Genomic DNA, 7,725 nt, shown 5'->3' with positions numbered 1-7,725 from the left:
TTTTCTGCCAGCACTCCCCATCCCAGTTCAAAGAAATTCGAAAGGTGCAATATTTAAAATGTTGGCTCCCCACAGACCCTGTCAGGGAGTTGATAATATTTCAAATTCCTATTTTCCTTTTCAGATTATCGAAATTCCTTAGAAGTCTGATGGCATTTTTCAAGTGCTGAGATTTGTAGCAATTAATTTATTTCCAGATATCTCCTTAAAACATTGTAACAAGTATAGCCATTTTCTGGTTCAGACTGCTCTCAAAGTAATTAGTTCTGGAAAACAGTTCAGAGAACTCAAAAAAGAAAAAAAAAAGGAAAGAAAGAAAAAGAAAGAAAGAAAGAAATGCACATAAGAAGGAGGTATTAAAATGACCAAAAATTGAAAACATTTCAAAGCAAAATTGTTAATGAGCTGTTTGAGCTATATGGACATTATAAGTGCAATTAACTAGAAGCCAATAAAAATAATCAATGACAGAGTGCAGCCCTCTGGTACCAAGTGCTTTTACAAAGAGATGTCTGTGAAAGCAGCAAGTGATTAAAAAAGCCACCTTTATCTGTGGGAGTGTGTGCTATTTTACATGAGGAGAAACTAAAATGATTTTCATTGACTATTTCTGAAGTTCAGCCTGTGGCAAACAGTGAAGAGCTGTATGTGGGAATAGACCAGTTTCTGCTCTTAGCTGTGCCCCCACCGCCTTTCTTCCTGGAATGTTGGAGGCAGCCATGATCTAATCAAAGGAAGGTAGGAGTTTAGATCTCCAAATGTAGATGTCACATTTCAGTGCAAACTACTCCTACATTAACACGTTATCAGTATGTCAGGATGAATCTTTTATCTCCTGGGGGTGGTGGTGGTGTATGTGTATGTGTGTGTGGGGGGGGGGGGGTGCCTCGCTGGGAAGATTGCCCTCCCCAGGTTGGCAGGAAAAGATTTTTAGTGTTTCTGTGCATCCCTCGGAGGGTCCCAGTCGTCCCCGGGGAGCACAAGGAGTTGTGAAAAGTAACGCACAACTGGCCACCAGAATAATTCATTCCCTCCACCTTCTCTTTAGCACCTCCCACTTCTCCTCTCTTTATAGCCGTCCTTTCTCTCTGAAATCTCAGGTTACTTGACTGGGAGTTCTCAGACCTCCAGTTTCAGTCCTGCCCTCAGCCTCCAGTCGGTGAGAGACACCCAGCCCCAGCAATTGGATTGGGCAGCCCGTCTTGAGACACCACTGTGCTGAGTGCTTGAGGACGTGTTTCACCAGATGGTTGGGGTTAGTGTGTGTCATCACATTCGAGTGGGGATTAGGAGCAGGAAGGCTGCCTTGCTGGAGCTGTGTGGTCTTCTCCAAGTGAGAGCTGCAGGCAAGGAAACTACTTGGCTTTTGGAAGAAGAAGAGGAGGAATTCATTTTCTGCAGCCACAAGAAAGGCAGTTTTTTCAGGTAAAGTAAAAGACACTGAACGCTTCTCTCTCTCTCTCTCCCTCTCTCTCTCTTAACATAGTTTTGAATGGAATGCTAGCGCAGCACACTTGTCAAAGCCAGTTGTTGCAATCCTATCAATGCTGCTATTGTATGGTGGACAGATAACAGTGAACATAGCTTGGTGCTTGGCTGTCTTTATAGAACTAACACTCCTCATGCCTTGCTCTTGAAGGTGTAGCTAAGAAAATGTCTTTTGGAGCGGTATTTGTACGCTTTAATAGTCTCGTTACCTACCCAAAACAGGAGCTATAAATTGTTCATAAAGGACGGATCAGGCCAAGAAAGCCTTTATTTTAGCTTTCAGAATTAAAATTCACTCTCCAAACTGCTGCATTTTACCACTCAGTTTATAAAGATCCTCTTAGGAGTCTATTTCTGAGTTGCTGGCAGGGATGGAAATGCTTTCTTAACCGATTTTTTAAATGTGCATTATGTCTGATTTATGATGGACCCAAGGGTTTCTAGCAAAATTTGGAGATTGAAAACTCCTTAAGAGAAGAAGCTGCCCTCTGAGCAGCTGATAGATCGGCTTTAAAAACAAAAATGCTTAGAGCTAGAAGAAAAGCAGAAAAGGAGGAAGTAGGAAAATGCTCTTTAACGGAGTTTATCCTCTTGCAGCTGCAGGGAGCTGATGGAGGTAATTCATTTGCAGATCTGTTTGTGAAAGTTTTACAAGTCATTGAAAACTAAAGTCGCATCTCTGTAATGGATCATTAAAGTCACTACATTTATAGGTTTTAAACAGGCTATCTGAAGTGTTAATTAAATGGAAATAGATTTTCTGGCTGGGTTATAAACAAACATTAAAAAAAAAAGGTTTTAATTATAAATTAGTCATTGGAAATTAATGGTCATCCGGTGCCTGAGCAACATAAAATGAGCTGTCATCATATCTGCGCGTAGCTGGTACCGTAACCACTCTGCCGGCAGCACCCACCAAAATTACATTGAACTGAGTGTAACAATGGGGCGCATATACTACGTTTAATTTGTGATACAAAGAAGGCCTTTCAAACCGATGCCTTGTTGGTACAGGGATCAAAAACCAAAATTTTCATTTTTCAAATTTTTGGTCGAGCTAGGTGAGTCAGTGAGTTACTTCTTTGGCCCCTGACAGACTTGCCTTCCTACACCCATGTTCATATACCTGTGGTGCTCGGGAGTTCTTGCTCCTACTGGGCTCTCACATTCGGTAGAGAAACCCAACACTGTCCTTACCCTTTGCAGGTGAGAAATTCAATGAATAAAACTGTGTAGAAGCTATTCTGAAATAGGAGCTGTTTAATAGGCTGAACAACAGGATATATGGCTAGAGCTTTGTGTATTTTGTATTCAACTGCATAACGATGCCTGTAAAATTACGTTTCCACTTGTAGTATACATTTTTTCTCGCAGCCAGACAGTTGATATTTTTTCATCTTCTCTTTAAAAAGTTATGATTAAAACAATATTTCAGTATGGTGTTTAGTTGCGATTCACAGTGTTCTCTGGTTATAGTCTCAAAGCCTTCGATGAGAAAGTCTCCTCATAAATAACCAGGCAGTTATTACGTCCGAGTATTATCCGATTCCCAATATTACATAACCCAAATAGGACTAAGTTCATAAGCTGAAGTCTTCTGGAATTCCAGTCATTCCATTATGGCTTTACAATGGAACTGGGGCTTAAAAAAATAAAGACAGAAAGGCAAACTCATATCCCGGGTTCTGTTAGGATTGGGACTCCAAGCACAACAGGTAGCAGGTACGGTGCTGACCACCCAGGCCATGTTTCACTCTCACAGAAGTATTTCGGAAGAAAGTAAAATTTCTCCTCACAGGACGGAGATGCGGTGTGATGGCATCTAACAAAGCCAAGCTCCATTTAGCGGTGGGAGCCCCACAGCAGATGTCATTCATGTTGCAGACTGACCACCAGGCTGCCTGCCCAGGATTTTGACAATCTGGGAGAATTCCACCCCCTCCCCACCCCCCACCCCCCCCACACAAAATCCATTGTATGCAGGATTAGGCAGGATGGAGCCAAAAAAGGAAGGGTTGAGAAATAATAAATTCACACCTTGAGAAGGCAAAGGGGTGTGTCATCCCTCCCCCTGCAAGGCTAAAGTAGTATGAAGTTACTTAGCACAACTAAAAGGCTCTGCTTAAAAGACAGTGCCCACAGGGCAATTCCAGTTGCTTGTCAAAATCTAAATCGACGGTTCCAGATGGTAAACATTCAGAGACGTATTTATGGTGACTTCTACATACCTCCGTTTGACATTTGGTTTCTTCCTGACAGCACTTGAGCTGGTAACACACATGAAGTTCCCATCAGTATCCCAACAGCTGGAAAAGTGTTTGAGCGCCGAGGCTGGTCCTCCCGGTGAAGGGAAAATAACCGGGAGTGCAGATCTCCATTTGCACTGTGGATGCGTCCTGCTATCTGGGCACGCAGTGAGCTATCTCAGAGGCGAAAAGCCATCTGAAAGCTCAATTCAGTAAGTTGCAAAATCCACTTTTATGGCGGAGTGGAAAACTAAAATACATGAATCCAAACATTCACTGACCTCGTGCTAGCTTATGAGTGGGAACCTTCATCAAAGAATTAAGGGGGCTCTTCTCTGTTTCCTTCTAAGGAAATTTATGTGGCTTCGGGCAGACTGTTGTGGTCCTTTCTATTGTGGTAGTTAATAGTAGAGACAAGTGTCAAGGGTGACACTTCGCATTTCCTTTCCTGACTGTATGTCCATGTGGGAATGCATAGGGGGTTGCAGTCTTTTGTATTTTAGATTTAAAATGGTTTACTCTTTACGAATCCATAAAGCAAGATTTGTGACACTCAGTATTGAGCTTTCTCCAACTATTGCCATGTGGATGAGGCCAACGGTGGGTCAGGTCAGGACATCTGGTTCTTTTTTCCTTGTACAATATTTTTGCGTAGAGAGCGTGGAGTACGTTTAAGGGGATTAAAATGTTTAAGGTGCGGACTCTAAATAGATTATTATTTTTAGCATCATTATTGACTTTGAGGGAAAAGAAGCTCATGTATGAAATTAATTCTATGGTCATATGGTAAATTTACCTTTACTTTAGGTTAGATCCCTGGGCGGGGGGTGGGGGAGGGGGGCATTGGAAAGAAGATATTTTTGGAAAAAGTATTTCTGAAATGTGTTTCCTATTTAAAGTATTTTCAATTCTATCTCAATATGTTGGGAAGGAGGAGAATTAGCCTGTTAGCTTTTTTTTTTCTCTCTAATATCCTCCTCACCCCCATAGCTAATGTGTCATCAAATTCTGTGAGTCCTTCCTTTAGAACATCTCTCATATCTGGCCTGCAGCCACCGCTCCAGAAGGATCGCGTCACGTGTAGGTCATTACGACAGCCTTCTAGCAGGTCTGCTTGCCTCCATTTCCCTCTTCTGTCCACCCCTGCAGACTGAGCTTCCTAGAACTCTGCTTCCATCAAAGCATTTCTGACCTGAGAATTCCTACTACGTGGGCCGTCATTACCCACGGAGTGCAGTTCACATGACATGCTGGCCATCTGTTATTTGGTCCCAACTCTCCAACCGTGTCTTCCACCAAATCAACACAACAGCCCAAGTCTCCTGTTCCCTGAAGCCCAGGTGGCCTCTCTGGCTCCCACCCGCTCCTGGTCTCTTCTCTGAACCCAACCACTCCAGTTTTCTAGCTTGTATACGAAACGAGAGTCTGTCCTCGTGGGCACCCTTCCTTCTGGTTCTATGTTTGTGAGGCTGTGTGTGGAACATCTCACCTCTCTAAACTCATCCTTCAAAATGTCCACTTAAGTCCCATCTCCTCCGAGAAGCCTCCCCCAACCACCACATCTCACAATGTTTTCCTTCCCTTGAAGCTGACCATTAGTGATCCATGGGTTGCACTTGGTGCATTCGCCTTCTTCTTATGATGTTTTCTACTTTGCCATTTTATCCCTTGACTCTTCGGGTAGGGTGAAGTCTCCTAAGACAGGGAGTGGCTTGGTCCACTTTTCTTTCCCATGGAAGATACTAATAAGTGTGTGTTGACTAGCTCACAGGGACATTCAAACATGCAAGGCACTTTACTCTCTGGTTACCCCACTTTAGATCTATTTGCCAGCTCTTAATAGCCATCTCCACCCATGAGAGAAAAGAAGAAAAAAGATGACCCCTGATTGGTTGTATTTTGGGGTAGCTTAGAAAAAATTCCACTTAAACAGAATGTGGAATTATTGCCCCAAATTAAGTTTGAGTATTATAATGACAGATCTCCATCTATTTCAGCTTTCTGTAACTATGGTAGAAATTACAGCTATTGGCTGCCCCTTATGGTATAAAATTTCAACCATGATTTTGGAAGCAGGCGAGTACAGTCTTTGGGTTCAGACAGAGTTGTGTTCTAATCCAGGGACCACCTCTCTGTAGCTGAGTGGCCTTGGACAGGTGACTTACCATTCAGGCCCCTGACAGAGACAGAATTCTTTACCTTGAGGACGTTGTGAAGAAAACACGTAAAGCACCTAGCTTGGCGCATGTGCAATAGATGGGAGAGAAGGAAGGTTGGTAGGTATAGATACAGATCCAGGATGCATGACTGTGTTCACCTCAGTTATGTAAGTCACTAATTTCATGTATTTATGGTGTGTCTTTCCTTTTTTGCCACCAAAGGCAGGGGTAGGGGAAGGGAGCTCAAGAGAGTGAGATTGGTGGACTTGGGGAGAGATGGGGAAGGAGGGGAGAGGGAGGGAGGGGAGAGGGAGTGGGAGAGGGAGATGGAGGAGGTGGCCGCTTTTGACATTAGGAGTTTGGAGCAACTGAGTTAATGGATCTGTGGGGACAATGGTGACAGTTGAATACACCTCGCAGGGAGGAGCAGAGTCCTGGGTCCTGTACTAAAGGATCATAAAGAGCAGGCACTGGGCTGCAGCACTGGGGGAAACAAAGGACGGAGCAGTGGACCCCAGCAAGGAGCTGAATTCACCACAGGGTCATGTGTTCCTCTTCCTTCCTTCGGGCCCACTATTTAGAAAGAAATAATAATTTGGCAAAACAGGGGCGCCTGGGTGGCTCAGTCGTTAAGCGTCTGCCTTCGGCTCAGGTCATGATCCGAGGGTCCTGGGATCGAGCCCCGCATCGGGCTCCCTGCTCTGTGGGAAGCCTGCTTCTCCCTCTCCCACTCCCCCTGCTTGTGTTCCCTCTCTCGCTGTGTCTCTCTCTGTCAAATAAATAAAATCTTTAAAAAAAAAAAAAATAATAATAATTTGGCAAAACATTGTAGGAGTCAGGTCAGGCTTCCAGAAGTAGTTGGTAAAGCAAGATACCATTTAGACAAAACAAGGGGCTTGGACCTTCGCCGTCCTTCACCTCCAAACCAAATTTCACAAAAAAGCTGAAAGCAATCAGCCTGAGCTCTGTTCTGTTCCCAAACTCTGCACCCACCATCACACACTGAGCCTTCTCTCTGTGCCCTTTCCCCAGAAGGGCAACCAGCTGAGAAATGATCTCACAAAGCACTGAGTGCCACCTCACAAACACGTCCGTGGACACTCGTCATTCAATTGCAGTCTTCAGAATCTTGGGACAGATCAAAGGATATTCTTTCCAATCCTGGTCATCTGGTCTGCACCTGCCCCAGGCCAGGGAGAGGAAAGAAACTGGAACTCCTCTAGGATAAAGGGCAGTATTTCTGGAGATCCCCCCTCCCCCCAGCAAACATGTCTAGAGAACCTTCATTGACAGTTATGTTGCCCGACCTCCCCTCAGCTGCAGCAACTAACCGCGTTCTCTTTGCCCTCAAAATATGTGATCCTTGTACTACTGCACAATCATCTGTTAAACCTGGTTAATTAAAAAATAAATAAATAAAATGTAGCTCTCCACTTCACCCTCAAAGGTAAAACTTTTCCTTATACTCCGATTTTCTTTTTAACTGCAGAGCTACAAATCTGTGAGACACTATTTCTGCATTTTTTGAAAATGTGAATCCAAGGGACTCGGACACACCACTATTAAATGTAGTGGGGGAGATGGATATTAAAATGCCATACAGAATAAATGAACACCATATTTCTGGGTTAAAAAAAAAAAAAAAGACTCATTGTAAGAGGTAAAGTGTCCCAAAATTAATCTCCACATTTTGTGTAATACTAATGACATTTTCACACAAGGTGAGATGACTGGCAGTGGGAGCAGAGTTGGGGGACTGGTAAGAGCCCAGATGACTCTGCTTGAATGTAAAATAAGGATTCTAAAGTTCATCTGGGTAATAAACTCATGAG

At 43.6% G+C, this 7,725-nt stretch overlaps 1 protein-coding gene across 1 annotated transcript in view; it reads left to right on the top strand.

Annotated features, from left to right (window-relative positions):
* Window positions 1-1,191: 1,191 nt before the first annotated feature.
* SULF1 (sulfatase 1) overlaps window positions 1,192-7,725 on the top strand; it is a 175,230-nt gene continuing 168,696 nt past the window's right edge. Inside the window, exon 1 of the mRNA XM_036109380.2 lies at window positions 1,192-1,425. The gene's annotated coding sequence lies outside the window, so the exon portion shown is untranslated. The remainder of the gene's footprint in view (window positions 1,426-7,725) is intronic.

This window comes from Halichoerus grypus, chromosome 5, assembly GCF_964656455.1.
Source record: "Halichoerus grypus chromosome 5, mHalGry1.hap1.1, whole genome shotgun sequence".
NCBI classification, from domain to species: Eukaryota; Metazoa; Chordata; class Mammalia; order Carnivora; family Phocidae; genus Halichoerus; species Halichoerus grypus.
Note: the sequence above shows the minus strand (reverse complement) of the source record. Positions and strands in the feature narration are given on the sequence as shown.